This window comes from Plecotus auritus (genome assembly GCF_963455305.1).
Source record: "Plecotus auritus genome assembly, chromosome: 7".
NCBI lineage: Eukaryota > Metazoa > Chordata > Mammalia > Chiroptera > Vespertilionidae > Plecotus > Plecotus auritus.
The window spans coordinates 56,374,210-56,392,284 of NC_137774.1; the positions used below are offsets into that span (position 1 = coordinate 56,374,210).

The 18,075-nt window shown below is 56.7% G+C and overlaps 1 protein-coding gene across 6 annotated transcripts in view; it reads left to right on the forward strand.

The window, feature by feature from the left end:
• The first annotated feature begins 450 nt into the window (after window positions 1-450).
• Window positions 451-18,075, forward strand: part of KCNJ12 (potassium inwardly rectifying channel subfamily J member 12) — a 42,601-nt gene continuing 24,976 nt past the window's right edge. Inside the window, exons 1-3 of one of the 6 annotated variants that reach the window (XM_080682774.1) lie at window positions 2,723-2,749; window positions 6,703-6,857; window positions 7,381-7,564. The gene's annotated coding sequence lies outside the window, so the exon portion shown is untranslated. Of the gene's footprint in view, window positions 708-808; window positions 1,096-2,722; window positions 2,750-6,702; window positions 6,858-7,380; window positions 7,565-18,075 lie in introns of those variants that run through there. The other 5 variants (XM_080682770.1, XM_080682772.1, XM_080682775.1 and 2 more) reach the window with 5 other exon arrangements.

Genomic DNA, 18,075 nt, shown 5'->3' on the forward strand with positions numbered 1-18,075 from the left:
AGGCAGGTCTGCAAAAAGGGAGAACCAAAGGGGAGCACAGAGGGGAAAGCAGGATCTGAGAGAAGCTGTTAAAGAGGGAAGATGGTGTGTGTGTGTGAGTGTACATGCCTGGTGTGCAAGGGAGAAGGATTCTGAGGGTGTACAAGCCGGGATCTGGGTGCACAAGTGCACATACTACCCTGAATGTACATGTATGAGTGTGTATGTCCCTGTGCACTTGCAACCATCATGCAGTCAGGGTATGCATTTTGCATGTGTGGGTGAACTTGTGTATCGGCTGCATGCAAGATTCCCTGGACTGTGTGTGTGCTCTCTATGCACCTGTTTATGCTTGTTCCTGGAGGACATGCGTGTGTGTGTGTGTGTGTGTGTGTGTGTGTGTGTGTGTGTGAGCAAGCGCGCTTCCCAGTGCGCATGTGGTTGATGGGGCGGGGGGGACCTCCCAGGGCTGGGGAGGCGTTGGCTGGACCAGGGGCCCCCGGGGGCTGCGGCGGGGCGCGCTGGGAGCGTGCTCCCGGGGGAGTTGGAAGAGTTGCCGAGCTGTGCTCTGGTGGTCGCAGGGCGCGGAGCTGGGTGCGCGCCGTGCCTCTGCCTCCCGCCGCTTCCTCGCCTTTCATCCTCTCACCGCCCTCCCCGGCCTCTCTGCTGCCGCCCTCTCCCTCATCTCGGTAGCCAGGGTTGAGGGTCTGGGGCCCCGGACCCCGCAGGTAGGCGCCGGGCGGGGCGGGGCGGGGCGGGTCGCGCGGCGTGGGGAGCGTGCCCAGCCGGCCTGGGATCAGATAACAGCGGGCGGGGGAGGTGGCGCGTCGCCCGCTTTCACTGGAGAACGGAGGGACGGACTGTACCGCGCCGGCCGGAGCTAGCGCCCTGCGCCGGGGGCGCCGTGCAGGCGCGCGCCCCCGACCCATGGCTGACCCCGAGCGGTCCGCGCTCGGAGCCAACGCGCCCCTCGGCCTGGAGTGCCCCTGGGCGCTGCCCTGAGCGGCGGCGGCGGCGGCGGCGGCGATGCGGCCAGCGCGGCGGCGGCCGGGGCTAGGGACGGCCGCGAGGAGCTCGGAGGACGCGGAGCGCGCCGCGCCCCGGACACTCGCCGAGGTAAGTGCGAGGCCACCCGCGCGCGGCCTCCGGGGGCCTGACGTCCGCTCCGCGCAGGCCCTCTAGGGCTCGGGGTGAGCGCGAGGTGGTGGGGCCACAGGGAAGGGGGTGGGAGAGTTTGGGGAACCATCGGAGGCAATGCTGACTGCAGGCTTGCCTGCTCCTGCCATGGCTCCCGCTGCTACGCCACCGGGAACTTTGCTCCCTGCTCACCTCCGTTCTGGGGAGCGCCGGGAAACTTTGAGGCGCTCTCGGTCCCTGGCAGACTTGCGCGAGGGGCTCGGGAGGCACTTGCGCGTGTTGCCTGACCTTCCCGGGGACCCCGGGATCAGGGTTGGGAGGTGGGATGGGGTCGCAGTCCATGAGCGGCCCTGAAAATGCTTCCCCCTCCCCCACAAGATCTGTGGTCCTCGGAGTCGATTCTCCTTCTCACTCCCCGTGCTAATGGAGTGAAAATATTCTGGAAATGGTGTTCTCTGCTGGCGAGCGAGCCGACGACTCCAGCCAAAGCTGCTTGTTTTTAGATAGGCCTTGCCCGCGGAGAGGATGGCCCCGCAGCCCAGAGCCCCTGGATTTCAGGCCAGACTCCCCGCCAAGTGCTCCTGTCCCTCTGATTTGGGGTGGGGGGGGGGGGTCCAGATGGAAGGTGCTCAGGGCATGTGAATACTTTAAACCTGCGCAAGGAATGCGGGGTGGGGGTCACAAAGAAGTGTTTCTGTGGAGGAGGTCTTCGTTCTAGGAGGTTCCTTTGCCTCTCAACAGCCTGGACTTGCGGGACCAGGGCCACCTGCCCCCATTTCCTAGGGGCTGGCCCACCTGGAGTCTGTGCTGTCTGTGACCATTTCTACTCTCTGCTGCTCCCTGTGCTCAGGTGGGAGCCCTGGGATAATGCGCTGGGGACTCTGCCCTCCAGACCCAAACCCTGAAACCCGGTTCTCAGGCTCTGTCTCCCCAGAGGCAGAGGCACCCCCTGCCACTGAGATCCGCAGCCTTCTGGCCCGCCCCTACCCACCCCAGGTGCCAAAGGAAGCCTGGCTCCTGGCTGCTCCCTACCCCAACCCCAGCCTCACCTGGGCCAGGCTGCTGGAGCGCTGGACTGTGCCATGTGGCACAGAGGGTCAGGTAGGGACCCCAGCCCTGGATGCTGCGGGGGGGGGGGGGGGGGCGCTTAGAGTAGAAGATCCCTCCCCCATGCCCCCCACACCCCTTACCCCCCCACCCCTATTCTGACTCCTGAGAGATTTCTCAGCAGATGTTGGCAGCTCCATGAGGGATACCTTGGAAGGACTCTCATCAGTGTTATAAGCTCCTGAGGGACAGCAGGTGCAGAGGGGAGGGGAGTGCTGAGCACACCTAGGGACAAGAGGGGGCTCTGGGTGCTGGACAGCAGGGGCCCTGGTGCATCACCGAGTGTACACCATGGCACTCTTAGTAATGGGTGTTGGCATGGACCTGGCAGACATGAACTCTGGGTCCCTAACGCTTCTTTGTCCCCCTCTCCAGGCGAGAGGACAGCAGAGCCTCCTCCGCTGCCTGAAGGGATGGCCCTTCTCTTGGGGCAGGGGCCAGAGCCCGAGTTTGTCAGCCTGTCCCCAGGACGCTGCCCCCATGCCCAGCTGTCATGTCAGACCCCCATGGGGCTTCCGGTTGCTCAGTGAGTGGCTGGTGGGAGGGACGTCCACTGAGCTGTGCTGTGCTGGGAGGAAGAGGTGCCCGGAGAGGGGCAGAGTCCTGCTGAAAGCCACACAGCAAGAAAGGGGTTGAGCAGAAGCCTCCACTGACTTCTCCGCGGCCAAGCTTCCTGTCCCGGGCCTGTAGTACCACTGGCTGAGGGTGCCACACTCTAATTTAATTTTCGAATGGTCTACTGGTGCAGAGGGTGGCATTCGCTCTGTGGTACAGACAGGAGGTTTGAAGCGCTGGGAGGGACTGGTGCTCTGCCAGGGACAGAGCTGAATGCTTCCAGCTGCCCAGATACCCCACAGGTGCATCCGTGTGCCACCAGCACAGCGTGGCATATCCTCCTGCCACCCCTCACCTGGGGCTGGGCCCACACAGGCCCTGGTGTCTGCTCGCCATCCTGGCTCCCAGGTGCTGCGGGCCTGGGGCCCCGTGAAGGCCTGGCATACAGCAGGTGCTCAGAAAGTGTTGGTCAGGGTCTGGGCTGCTTTCTCTGGCCACAGGGACCTCGTGGGGCCTTGCTGTGCTGGCATGTGCGTGGCTGGTTGGCATTCTGATGCCCATGGCCCAGTTCAGTGTGTGCATACAGAGGTGCTTCATACATGATGATGGGTACACAGAGACCGCCCTGCCCCCAGGACCTCGGTGTTTGGGAGGAGACTTCTGGGCAGACTTCTGAGGCGAGCGAGGCCTGCGGTGTGACTGAGGCTGAGTCACTTATCTTGGGCCTTAGTTCATCGTCTGCCAAGTGGGATTGAGGACCCGGCTGGGAGGCGGCTGAGAGCCCCCAGGAAGGGAGAGTAGGACCATGAGCCTCTCTGTGGCCTCTGGGCAGGGGTCTCAGTGAAAACGGGGCTGTGGAAAGGGGGCTCCGTGAAGGAGGGGGAGCCTTGGTGATGCCAGAGCCTTGGGAATCTGTCCTCCATCCCAGCTTTCCCCTGGACATGGGAGGCCAGAGGGCAGGTGATTGCTGCAGCTAGACACCTCAGGCCAGGCTGTCTCCTGCTGTCCCTTCCCCGCTTCCTACACCTGCCCCAGCTCATGCGCCCCAGCTCAGGTCCCTGCCTGGCTGCTGAGATGGAGGCTGCAGGGTAGTGCCAGGCTGTGGGGACCTGGGGGCCCCTGGTCCAGCCCCCTAATTGGCTTTCTGCTCTTAGCACTGGATGCAGGTCCATTGTGTGGCCAGAGAGGAGGGGAGCTCTTTCTCAGGGCCTCAGAGCAGGTCTTCGGGACCCCTCTCCCCATGGCCTGGACTGGGCTCTCCATCCCCTTGGGCAGCTGAAGCTCCCTCCTCCCCTTTCCTGGGTCTGGGCCTCCGTAGGACTGGGACTCCGTAGGACTGGGACTCCGTAGGAGGGGGCCAGGGTGCAACAAATAAAGCTGCCAGAGCAGGGCTCCTGGCAGGCCCCCCGTGTGGCCACTGCAGCTCCAAGTGCTCTGCATGCGCTGTGGGTACTGTCGTCTCGGGACAGCCCTGGGCTCAGGACCCTCACAGGGCTCCTCTCGCTCTGAACAAAGCCACCCTCCTCACCATGGTCCCAGGCCTTGCACAGTCTGGTCCTCATTACAGGCCTCATTCCCATCCCTCTCTCCTCCCCCTGGGCTGCCTCCCCCAGGGCCTTTGCACTTGCTGCCCCCTTTGCCTGGAACACTCTTCTCCAGATTTCCGCACAGCCCCCGCCTCACCACTCTCAGGTCTTGCCCAAATGTTGCCTCCTCCAGAAGGCTCTCCTGGATAGCACCATGGCCTCCCTTCCCTACATTACTCTCCTGTATTTCTCTTTTCTTTTAAAAAAAATTGTTATTGAATTGATTTGGGGTAATAATGGTTAATAAGATTACATAACTTTCAGGTGTACAATTCTCAGTACATCATCCTTCCATCACCACGTATCCCCTATACCCTCGTCAGCCTCCCCCTTGTGCATTTGTCCTGTGGAGAACGGAATGCCATCTGCCACGTCATGTTTCACTTGCTCATCTTGTTTTCCTGCCTGTCCCCTCTGAAACGCACATTCCTCGAGGGCAGGGTGTTGGTCCGATGTGCTCACCGCTGATGCCCAGTGCTACAGGGGTGCCCGCTGTGAGTGGGTGCTCAGTAATCAGGCATGCTGCCTGACATGCTGTGAGTGCTCAGTAGCCAGAATGACTGTCCCATTCTGCAGATGAGAAAACTGAGCCTCAGAGAGGTGACATCAGTGTCCCAGAATTGTGGAGCTTGTCGGGGCAGAGCTGGCGTTCAGACCTTTGTTCTGGGCCCTTGCCTGCCATCTGTCTGTGCCAGGGGAAGGGAGTTGGCATTCAGTTCAGGCCCCTCCTCTGTGCTGAGTGGCATCTGTGACCTTACTTGCTTCGAGCTCTGAGCCTGCGTGCAGTTTACTGAGGCTCAGGGAGTCCCACTACTCAGCTCTCATGGCTTCCCACTTCCTGCCCATGAATCTCTGTACCTTCCTGCAGTAACCTGTGTGTGTGTGTGTGTATGGGGGGGGGGGAGAGTGGGTGGCGGATAGCTGCAGGACTGGGGCATCCCAGGGCCCAGTATCTCCATTTCTTGCCCAGCTAAGCATTCCAGGTGTCCACTGGCCATTCGTATCTTGTGTCAGTGGGTTTCACTTCCCCTGTCCAGTCTCTTTTTGCATTGTGACGTTTACGTTCAGTATTCTTTTTTTTATGATTTGCCATATTCAACTTGAGCAGCTCCCCATGTTAAAAAGAGCCTTCATGCTTCCCCCTTCTGGTCTCTCTCGCCGTTGCCTGAGCCATGTCGGGCTTTCTGAGCTGACAGGCTCCAGGGGCAGGGGCCCTGCGGACTGCTGGGTGCCACAGGGGCTGGCCAGGTCCCTCAGGGCTGCGACCCGGCAGGCTCACCTCGGAGGCAGCTTCTGACTGTCCTCACCCCGTGAGGGGTGTCCTGGAGGTGGGATGAGACATGGGATCCCCACTGTGGGAGGGGGCAACCTGAGGCCCAGAGAGGGACAACCACAGCCAGACAAGGCACAGCTCCTTAGCAGCAAAACCCTCTGTCCCCCCAGAGCCTCCTAGCAGCTATGTGGAGACTTACTTGGGGAGCTGGGCTGGAGGAGGGAGTGTGTGAAGATGGGGAGGTGCTGAGCAATGTGTGTGTGTGTGTGTGTGTGTGCACACGTGTGTGCATATTTGCATGTGTGTTGTGTGTGTAAATGGAGAGGTCTCAAGGCCAAGGACAATGGAGGGCAGGGAGAGATGTGTGTCCCCAATCCCTGTCCGCCTCCCCCTCCTTCCAGCTGTAGCCTGTGCCCTGAGCAGTGGCTCCAGGCCTGCACTTCTCTGTCCCTTACAGCAGAAAGTAATTGTGCCGGCAGCTGCCAGCGCATGCCACCCGTTGCCCTGACCCTGGGTCCTGGTCTCAGGCCAAGTTCAGGCCAGATTTCTACTCAGACTTGTGAAGGCCCAAGGAGGCCCAGGCCCAGCACGTACGGGGCCTGCCTGGGTTATGGAGGGCAGAGGCGGGTGGACTCCTGAGGTTCCCTAGGTGCTGGGACCTCGGGGCCGGTGGGGAGCCCACAAGTCGGCCTGTGGAAGGAGGGTGTGGAAGGGCCTGGGAACCCCTCTAAAACACCGGCCTCTTTTGTCCTCCTGACCCCTCCCCTGCCCTCCCCTCTCCTGCCCTCCCCTCCCCTCCCCTCCTCTCCCCTCCCCTCCCTTCCTCTTCCCTTCTCTCTTAGCAAGTGCCCTGCCCTGTGCCAGGGCTGGGGGTGAGGTCTAGGCAGAGAGGGAGGAGAAAAGAAACAAGGAAGCAAATATGTAAGGAAGTATAGATGTGTCCTATCTTTTTGTTAATTATTAGAATTTTTAACAGGAGTGCTGCAGCTCACAGTGAAGTAGGAAACAATTGTAAGGGTAGAAAGTGCATTCCTCATTTTCAAACCCTGTCTCCCCTCACTCCAGCCAGAGCTCGATGTTCCTGAGGTGACCTCATTAGAGAACCTTCGGCATCGTCTGAGTGCTCATGCAGACGTGTGAATGTGGTCATAGCAACATGCCAGCACCTACAGCTCCCATCCTGCCCCCCATGGGCTCCTCCGCACCTGCTGCTCCTGCAGGTGCCAGTGCCCTAGGCCTTTCCTTCACAGGCGTTGGGTTGAGGCTGCGTCAGACTGTTAGCCATGGAGCCACCGAAATGCATGGGTCAGGGGTTCTTTGGGTCGTGAAGTGTAGCAGACCCTCCTGGAGCATTTGGAGGATCCAGAACTCCTGGCTTCATCCCCAGAAATCCTGGTTTGGAAGGTCTGGGACAGAGTCTGGGAATCTGGACTTCTCAGTCTCCCCGTAGCTCAGCCCCGGCCCAGCCCCTGCAGGGTGTCACCTGCAGCCAAGCTTCCTGACCTGGGGCAGGCCCCACTCTCGGGGCCTAGGGGACCCGGGCCACTGCAGCTCCCACTCAGCGTGGTGTAGATAGGTAGGAGGGTGCGGTGTAGACGGGTGGGAGGGTGCGGTGTACATGGGTGGGAGGGTGAGGTGTAGACGGTGGGAGGGTGCGGTGTAGATGGGTGGGAGACTGCCACTCTGCTTGGACACCTCAGGGAAGACACTGGCCTCCACGTCTTGCCCTCTCACTATTCTCAGGTGGGGGGAAGACGGCTGTTTGGAGGCACAGCCCTGCCATCCCTGTAGCCTGGTTGGAGCTGGGTCTGAAGGACAGTCCCCGCCAGGCCCTGCCATGGCCGCTGCTGCAGAGGAACCCGAGAGACCAAGCCTGAGAGGCTCCATCACCAGGCACTCTCCTTCCTGAGCCTCAGTGTTTCCACGTGTGAGTCGGGGGTTTTATGTTTCATTCTTCTCGGCTTTGGCTCTGCGGGCAGGGCAGCCGGCAGCTTCCTCTCTTCCAGCCTCGTGGGCAGGAGGCTCAGCTGTGCCCATCCCCTTGGCCTGCTGGGCCTCAAGCTGCCGGTAGCACCTGCCCGGCTGGGGCAGCCAGGCCCCTCCCTGGGCCCTGAGAGCCTCCAGGACATGCAGTCCCTGGGGCAGCCAGGCCTCCTGAGTGGAGCAGACAGACCCTGGCTGCCCTCCCTTCCTCTGCTGGCCCTGCCAGCCCAGCCTCTGAGGCACCCCAGGGCCTAGCCCGGCCGGGCAGCAGATGTCCTGCCCTGGAGGCTTGGCTAATCCTAACTCAGCTGCTCTCTGGACACCTCAGGGATCCCCACTCACCCTGCCCCAGGTCGCGGGCCAGCAGACAGGGAGTGGCTGGGGGCAGCACCCTGGGAACGGTGACCTGGTGGGCCTGTGGCTTGTTCCTCATCAGGAATCGGAGCACAGGGAGATGGGCTGAATGAACCCACATGCTTGCTGTGTTGGAAGGAGTGCAGGGCAGCATTCTGGGGGTAGGGGGCAACCAGCTGGGCCCAGAAAGCTGAGGTGAGGGAGGTAGAGCAGAGTCAGCCCCTGTGTTGGTTCCCTGTGGCTGCCAAGTCAGCACCACAGCTGGAGGCTTAAGCAGCAGTCCTGGAGGACCGAGGCCAAGGTCAAGGTGTTGGCAGGGGCCACCACCCACCGGCTCTCCTCTCTCCCAGCTCTTGGGGCTGCTGGCGATCCTGGTGTCCTTGGTTTGTAGACACGTCCTCTGCTCCCTGCCTCTGTCTCCACACAGCCTTCACCTCCCCTCCCCTCCCCAGCCCCAAACCCAGCCCAGCCCCAGCCCCAGCCCCAGCCCCAAACCCAGCCCCAGCCCCAGTCCCAGTCCCAGCCCCAAACCCAGCCCCAGCCCCAGCCCCAGCCCCAGCCCCAGTCCCAGCCCCAGCCCTAGCCCCAGCCCCAGCCTCCTCCCTGGGCTGCCGAGTGTCCCTCCTGAGACGGGGATGTGCTGATGAGTTGCTGCCACACTCTGGCCGGGTCTTGTGTGGCCTGGGGAGCCTGGTGTCCTAGGCCTCCTCCCTTGGCTCCTGACTGCTGCTGGGATGTTTCCGTGGTGAATTCAGAAGCCTGTGGTGACACTGGGTGCCTTTACTTCTCAGGAAGTGGCATGGCGTTTCGCTGAGAACCGGCACTCAGAAATAATAGTGAACATGCCACTCCCCAGTGCCCTGGTGCCGGGTGCGTGCTCGGTCATCCCGACACCCCTTTGCTTCTCAGACCCTCCTGGTGGTGGGAGCAGAGCCTGAGCAAGGAGGTCACTGGGAGAGGCAGGTGCCAAACTGCATCTGTACTCAGACCAGAGCCCTGTGCACAGGCCTCAGGGTCCCTCCAAAGGCACGGGCCTTCAGGGGTGCACGAGCCCTGGGGCTTCCCTGGAGGGGGCAGAGGTGCCCTGCGCCAAGCGTCTGGCAGTGTCTTGTTCGGGAGCTGTCTCTGGCTTGGAGTTGCGGCGTTGGGCATGAGTCAGGCACGTCTGGTCTTAAATGGACAGGTCCCCTCTGCTTGCTGAGTGACTAGAGGCCAGCAGCTTCGCTCTCTGAGTCTCACTCCCCTGCTCTGTGGAATGGGCCGTCTGCCCTGTGTAAACTGTGATCGTGTGAGGACCAATTCAGAATCTAGATGGCAGAGGCCTCCAGAGTCCCATCACTTTACATGTGGAGAAACTGAGGCAGAACTGATGCCCAGACCGCATGATTGCAGCCCTTCATCCCTGTGCCTAGACGTGGATCTGGTCCCAGCTCCTTTGCTCTTATCCCCACAGGATGAGGCTAGAAGGAAAGATCTTTGCTTGAGCGCCTGCTGTGTGCTGGGAGGCTCTTGCAGGGGAAAGATTTCGGCCAAGGTCTTGCTAAAGCTCTCAGGGTGGGGGTCACGACCCCTTTATCTATTACTTAGACATAGATGGGGCTTGGTCTCCCCATTGGCCCCCAGTCCCGAGCTCCCCTCCCCGTGGCTGACTTTTGAGCTCCTGTGAATGTGGAGGCGGGCACATCTGGCTGCCCGTGACCTGCCCACACATACCGTGTGATGCCCAGGACGTGTGGCTGCAGCTTGGCTGCTGGGGAGGGGACGAACGGAGCTGCTGGTCACTTGTTCATGCGCTTATTTATTTAACGTTGGATCCAAAGCGGCCTGAGTAGGAGGCTCCGGAGAGAGCAGGGACACAGGGTGGCGGAGCAGAAACGGTTCCCCAGGGAGGGGCCCTGGCCCCTGGCCCCTCAGGAGGCTGCTGTGGCACCAGTGCTCCCAGGTGACTGTCCTGCCAGAGACACTGGAAAACCCTTCAGAGCCACCCGTGGGCCTGAGCCGGGGCAGAGAGGTCCCTTGCCACCTGCCTCCTGAGGCCGCCCTAGCCCTCCTGGACAGACAGGGAGGAAGAATTGAAGGTTATGACACCTGAGTCCTTGCAGCCCTCTGCTGCCCCCGGGGCCGACTGGCTCCCAGACCACTCTCCCTCTCTGCCCTGCTCCTGAGCTCCAAGCACTGGTCCCAGACCTACCCACTCCTCCCTGTTCCAGAGCCTGTCCCCAGTCCAGGCTCCACCTTCCACAACAGAGTCCCAGATCCTCAGCCTGCAGTGTGGCCTCCTCTTGCTCCCACCACAGCTCCCACGTCCCGGCACCTGTGCCCCTGCCATGCCTCTCCCTTTCCTGTGGGTGGATGATTACCCCTGCCTATGCACTGGGCTCCCATCCTCTGGCCTACCCTGTGCATCCCTGTGCAAGGCCCCCTCTCTGCAGGACACTTCTCCACACCCTCACCCCTTTCTCCCCAGGCATCATTAAGGGCTCACATGGGCGGCACTTATCCAAGCACGGGACAACCCAGGGAGCAGAACAAAACCCCACCAACACCCATTCATGATAAAACTCTTGGTAAACAGGAATACAGGGGCTTTCCAAGTTGATAAAGAGTATCTACGAAAGTCGTGCAGCTGACATCACACTTAATAATGAGAAACTCAAAGCCTGCCCACAAAGACCAGAAATGAGGCAAGGATGTCTCATCACACCACTCCCTTTCAGCGTCAGCCTGGAAGTCCTAGCTGACACAGTGAGACGAGAAAAGCAAATAAAAAGTGTACACATTGGGGAGAAGACATAAAGCCATCTTTGTTTATAGATGATATAACTGTCTATGTAGAACATCTGAAAGAATTAACAAAAAGAAAAAAATACCCCTGGAACAAATAAGCGATTATAGCAAGGTTGCAGGATACAAGGTGAATATAAAAACATCGATTGCTTTCCTATATACCAGCAATGAACAGGTGGCATTTAAAGATAAAAATATTTACATTAGCCCCCTCCAAAATGAAACACTTAGCCATCTAACAAAATATGTACAAGATCTACATGAGGACAACTACAAAAGTTTGATGAAGGTCTTGGTCGGAGGTGGCTCAACTGATTGGAGCGTTGTCCCATACACCAAAAAGGTTTGGGTTCGATTCTCTGGTTGGGAGCATCCAGGAGGCAATCTATCGATGTTTCTCTCTCACATCGATGTTTCTCTCTCTCCTTCTCTCTCTCTCTCTCTCTCTCTCTCTCTCTCTCTCTCTCTCTCTCTCTCTCTCTCTCTCTCTCCTCTCTCTCTCCCCCACTTCCTCTCTCTCATTGTTTTATTTTTTTAAAGATTTTAAAATTGATTTTTAGAGAGGGAGAGAGAAAAAAGAAACATCCATGCTATAGCAAAACATTGATCGCTGCTTCTTGCATGTCCCCTACTGGGATCAAGCCCGCAACCTGAGCATGTGCCCCAACCAGGAATTGAACCAGCAACCCGTCAGTGTGTGGGATGATACCCAACCAACTAAGCCACACCAGCTAAGGTTCCCTTCATCTCTCTCTAAAATCAATAAACATTCTCGGGTGAGGATTTAAAAGAAAAGAAAACCCCACAAGAGTCTGATAAAGAAAACCAAAGAATTAATTAAATGGGGGGATATTCCATGTTCATGGATAGGGAGATAATATTGTCAAGATGTCTATAGATTCAATTCAATCCACCAAATCCCAGTGAGTTATATTGTAGATATTGTCTGATTCTAAAGTTAATAGAGAGGCAAGAGATCCAGAACAGCCACCACAGTATTGAAGGTGATGAACCAAGTTGGAATACTGATAGTACCCGACTTTAAGATTCACTGTGAAACTGCAGCAATCAGGACAGCGTGGCATTGGTGAAAGAACAAATAAATCAATAGAACAGAATAGAGAGCATAGAAACAGAACCACACAGTTAGTGGATCTTCGACAAAGGAACAAAGGCAGTACAATGAAGCAAAGACAGTCTTGGAAACAAACGGTGCTGGACCGTCTGTACATCCACATGCAAAAAAGGAATCAGACACAGTTCTTACCCTTCACAAAAACTACCTCCATGGATTACAGACCTAAATGTAAAATGCAAAACTATAAAACTTAAAGCGAGAATGGAGTTAATCTAGATGACCTTGAGTATAGTCATGAGTTTTTAGATAGAATAGCAAAGACACAGTTCATGAAAGAAATGATTGATAAGCGGGACTTTTTTAAAATAAAAAATGTCTGCCCTTTGAAAGACATTGTCAGGAGAATGAGAAGCCACAGACTGGAAGACAATATTTGCAAAAGACACCTTCGATAAAGGAAGGGGCTGTTATCCAAAATACACAAAGCACTCTTACAGCTCCACAATAGGAAACAACTTGATTATAAAAATGGGCCAAAGACCTGAACAAATATCTCAGCAAAGAAGATACATGGGTGGCAAGTAAGCCTATGAGAAGATGCTCTGCATCATGTATCCTCAGGTAAATAATGCAGATTAGAACAAGACCCCACCGCGCGCCTGTCAGAATGGCCCGGATCGCCCAGTGCAATGAGGGATGTGAAGCAACAGGACTCCTCTCACACTTTGCTGATCAGAATGCAAACGGGTGCCGCCACTTTGGAAGACAGTTTGGTGGTTTCTTACAAAACTAAACACCCTCTTCCCATCCGGCAAGTACACTCCTTGGTGTTTACCCAAGGAAGTTAAAAGCTAAGTCCACACAAAAACCTGTACAAGGATGTTTATAGCAGTTTTATTTATATGTGAAAGCAACCAAGATGAGTGAGTAAACTACTATATCCAGACAGTGGAATCTTACTCAGCACTACAAACCTGAAGAGACAGGAGGGACCTTTGATGCAGATCCCTGAGGGAAGCAGCCAGTGAAAGGCTGCTCCCTGTGTGAGTCCAACCAGAGGCCATTGTGGAGACGGCAAAGCTGTGGGAGTGAGGTCAGTGGCTGCCAGGGGGATGAATGGGGAGAGCACAGTAGGGCTGGGAAACTACTCTGTGTGATACTGTCCTGGTGATTACAAGGATGCATTTATCCAAACCCATAGAAAATACAACACCAGGAGCAAACCCTAAGGTGAACCCTAAGGTGACTTTGGGTGATGATGATGTGTCCATGTGGGTTCCTAGGTTGTAACACATGAGAAACACGAGTGAGTGATGTCGATAATGGAGGAGGCTGTGCATGTGGAGTGGAGAGGGCACGTGGGACATTGTTACCCAACTCTTCAGGGGTTCCCACTTGGCTCTATGAGAAACGAGACCTGGCTGTCCTTAGGTAGTTTCATTTACTCACAGCCACTTGAGGCCGGATTCACACCCACGGCTCTGCCTGTGGGAAGGGAGGCTCAGCCATGGCTTACCTGCACTATTTGGTCAATTGCACGTTGATTTCTTCTTTGCAGTTGGTTACACTTATCAGGTTGGGTTCCTGTCAAGCTTCTGTTCACAGCTGGTCTGCAAACTACTGCATGTTAACATTCAGCAAGAATAGCATTTGGTGAGAATGGCCCAGACCTCGAGGCCCTTGTCTAACAGTCCCTCCTGAGATTTTACATCCTCACTCTTGTGGGAATGGGACGAGGGTCACACTTCTGTAACTGCTTCTGCTGAACTTGAAGTATGTCTTTGAGTTAGAGGAGTGAGATTCTCTGGCTGCCTGACTTCTGGGAGTCTTGGGGTCCCCTAGGTTCTGGGGCTCCTGAGAACAGGAGTGTGCAGAGAGCACGACTCTGACAGGAGCCATGAGCCATAAGAGGGGAGGCAGAAGCAGGGAAAAATCAAGGAGACAAGAGACCCTGCCCTCAAAACTCTCACAGGTGGCCAGAGTGACCGCCTCCTGAGGACAGAGATGCCAGCAAGGGTGGGAAGGAGGAGCTGTCCTATTTGAGCCTCTTCCCATGTGACCCAGGACACCAGCCCTGGTTTCTGTTCAGGACTCAGAGCGAGCTTCTAGGTCTATCGCGCTCCAGGCCTTTGGAGGACAGGCGGGATCTGGGCAGGAAGTGACTCTGCAGAAAGGGGGACCGTGGACGAAGCACAGCAGTCCTGGGGGAGGATACCAGCTACACAGTAGCCAGCCAGTGTCCCGAGGTTCCTCAGGCACAGTGATGCCTCCATGTGGCGAGCAGAGAGCTGCACCTCGTAGGGCACGTTGGCCTCGGGGGGCGGGCAGCTCGGGAGGTGGTCCTGACCCCACCCTTCGCACCTGCTCTCCTGGGACAGTGCCCCACAGAGAAGGCCTGTGATGGCAGGAGGCACCCCCGGAGCACAAGCTGTGTGTGTGTGTGAGTATGTGAGTGTGAGCGTGTGTGTGTGAGTGTGTGTGTGAGCATGTGTGTATGTTTGAGCATGTGAGCATGTGTGAGTATGTAAGTGTGAGTGTGTGTGAGCGTGTGAGCATGTGTGAGTATGTGAGTGTGTGTGTGAGTGTGTGAGTATGTTTGTGAGCGTGTGAGCATGTGTGTGTGTGAGTGTGTGAGTGTGTTTGTGAGCGTGTGAGCATGTGTGAGTGTGTGAGTGTGTTTGTGAGCGTGTGAGCATGTGTGAGTGTGTGAGTGTGTTTGTGAGCGTGTGAGCATGTGTGAGTGTGTGAGTGTGTGAGTGTGTTTGTGAGCGTGTGAGCATGTGTGAGTACGTGAGTGTGTGAATGTGTGAGTGTGTGTGAGAGTGTGTGAGCATGTGAGCATGTGTGAGTGTGTGTGTGAGTGTGTGTATGTGAGTGTGTGTGTGTGAGCATGTGTGAGTGTGTGTGTGTGTTAGTGTGAGTGTGCGAGAGTGTGTGAGAGAGTGTGTGTGAGTGTGTGTGTTAGTGCGAGTGTGCGAGAGTGTGTGTGAGAGTGTGTGAGCGTGTGTGTGAACATGCGTACACTTACACATAGGAGGAGGGTGAGGCCAAACAGGTGAGGCCACGCTGTCCAGGCCACATGGCACGAGGCCCTCTGTGATAGACGTCCTGTTGGACACCAGCCCAGCTGGCCCACGGCACAGCGGCAGCTCTGACCCTGTAGCCCTTCAGAAAGCCAGGACACGGAGGAAGCCCCACTCTTTGTCCCCCAACCCACTGCCCAGGGGGCACTGGGAGGAGCCTTGCGCTGAGCAGGTCCCCTGAGTCTCTACAACCCACAGGCTCCCTCCTTCACAGATGCTCCTCCACCCCTTGTTCCCAGATTGGAAACATTGGGGGCTCAAGACTGAACGTGACGACAGGAAATGGCTAGGGCGCAGGTTGTGATGAAACAGGAGGGGAGGGTGAGGAGAATCAGCGATGCCACAAGGGGCTGCTCACAGGTGTGCCTGGTTTCACAGCGTGGCCCACCTGCCACCGTCCAGACCCCCCTGCCAGAGGAAGGTCCTGGTGGTGTGGCCTCCTCCCTCCTGCCTCCCTTCAGCTCCCACCTCTGTGCAGTGTCTGCTCCTGCACCCCCACCGCGGCCTCTGCCGTGACAAAGCCCTGGCTGCTCACCTGCTGCTTCCACTGCAGGGCACATGCCTGGAGCCCTTTCCTCTGCTGTCAGCAGACTCCCAAAGCCACAGGCCTGTGCCCAGGCCACCTGGGGCCAGTCCCCAAGGAGAGACACAGCTTAGAAGCATGTCATCCTGCCTGTGGGTCCAGACAGCAAGCTCGCTCACCTGCCCTGCCCTCCAACCCCCAGCCACCCCACGGCTTTGGAGGAGCGACCGGGCTAACAGAGTCTCTGGACTTGCCTGGACTCTGATACAGGGAAGGCACCTGCACCTGCCCAGGTCAGGGACCTCACAACCATCACTGCAGATACACACTCTTTCATATGAATGAGCAGGGAGCTGGTCAGTCACTTTTTAACATCTCCCAGGACAGCTAGACATAGGTGTTTCAATAGTAATGAATTGTCCTTGTTCAAGTTTACTTTTTAGTCACTGCAAGTGCCAGATTCCCTGACTATACACTACCTGTGCACGCAGACACGGGGCACTCTGACGGATATCATGGGAGAGGGAGAGGGCTGTCCCCTCCTTGGCTCGTCAGTCTCATAAGAAAGATTTCAAATAAGTGGCAGACAGACAATAGCATTGTTAAAAATACACTCGGCGTATGGCACAAGTGGGCCATCCTTGGCTCGCCTGAGCACCTGCCCGGTGTGGGCCAAGGGCTTTGTGCCCTCCCCCATAGGTCTCAAGGCTCCTCTGCCAGGCACCCTGGGTAGAGACTAGGTCTCAGAGTCCCCTTGTACTTGGGTGTGGCTTTTCTTGGGATGTTTGTGCGTACACGTGGTCATCTTGTCTGGCAGGTCCTAAGATGGTTGACTTCTTTGTCTAGTGGGTGAGATAAAACTTTCTCTTTTTCCTTCTCCACCATCCCCCCCCCCCCCACCTTGTTCCAGAGTGATTTACACTATGTGTCCCCTGGTTAGGGAGGAGAGGTATTAACAATCCTTTGCCCTCAGTGTCCTTGGTTGGAGAAGATAAGGTCTTGCAATTCACGAGCTGGCTGTAAGCTGCCCAAACTGTTTGGCCTTGTTTAATTTTCTTACCTAAGTTTCTCTATTCCACTTGCTTATGGGCCTGTCTCTAAAGTGTTTAACAAACTTTCCATCAGACTAAAAGCAATTCACTTCCCCGTGTCCTTTCCATCTTCCTCCCACACCATGTGGCTGGGAAGCCCACCCTTTTGGCTTCTGTTACTCAAAACACAGACATGTGGTTGATTCTACCTGCTTCATTTTGCAAGTCCAATGAAGGTGACTCAAACTGCATTTTAATTTAATTTTATTTTAAATATGTTTTTATTGATTTCAGAGAGGAAGGGAAGAGGGAGAGAGAGAAACATCAATGATGACAGAGAATCATTGATCAGCTGCCTCCTGCATGCTCCCCACTGGAGATCGAGCCTGCAACCCGGGCATGTGCCCTGACCGGGAATTGAACCACCACCTGGTTCCTAGGTCAACGGTTAACTACTGAACCACACCAGCCGGGTCAGACTGCATTTTTAAATCATAGTGGACTTTTCTCTCTTTTTCTGGCACCAATCCAATCAGAGGGCCTTCGTTTTATTTGGTTTTCAATATTCCTGGGATATTTGGCCTCAGTGAACTTTCTGAGCTCACACCTGCTCACAGAGCCCCTCTTGATGGCAGGGAGACTTTGAGGAGATGAGACTTGCAGAGGAAGGGAAGTGTGGAGTCCTGTTCAGACAGCTTATAGGTAAGTCCAGTCATTCTTCCCACAAAGCCCCAAGCACAGAGTTTTACACCATTAGCAGAACTGGCGAGTCCCTAGCCAAACCTCTGCCCAGGGGGAGTTATTGGGGCAGGCCTGGTGTGCAGTACCTGCTCAGGGAACTGGATCTTGTCATAGACGGCTGTTCTGGGTGCAGGGGAGCCCTCGGGCTGTGCCTGCGCTGGGCCCTCCAGGCAGGAATCAGGATGCCCTGAGGCTGGGGTGGGGGCTGCCTGGTGTGGTCACAGCCCTGACAGAGGAAAGCCCAGAGGCTGCAGGTGGCTGAGGGAGGCCCCAGCCCAGCCTGGGGATGAAAGGGCACGCTAGAGGACAGCCAGGAGCTGGGTACCCTTTGTGGGGCAGGGCTGGGGGCACAGCCGGAGGGCAGTGCTGCCAGAGCTGGGCCATGAGAAGATACTAATTCATTTTCTTCCAGAAACACTTCCCAGGCTTTGCTGGGGCCACAGAAAAGGTGGCGCATGAGGACCCCTGGAGCTGTCAGGCTTGGGCTCTGACTGTGAGCCCACAGTGTGGGCACTGGGATCCCCCGGGCCACTTCCTGCTGAGCTCTAGCGTCTGCACAGAAATGCTAATAGTGCTAATGACAGTGATACTGATGATGCTGGTAGTGTTTCTCTCCGCTGGGTATAGTTCTAAGCAATTTATGAAGCCACTGATCCTCACAAGAATCACAGCTTAGCACCCATGTACAGCTGGGAAACAGGCTCAGAGTGGTGGTGACGTGCCCAGCATTTCGCTATGTCTGAGCAGTAGACCTGTGATTGAAGCGGCTGGTGCCCAGGCATGCAGTGTGGATTGGCTTGGAAAGAGGGCAGGGTGTTCTGATTCACAGTGCTCCCTGCCCTGCCTGGTCCTGGGCCC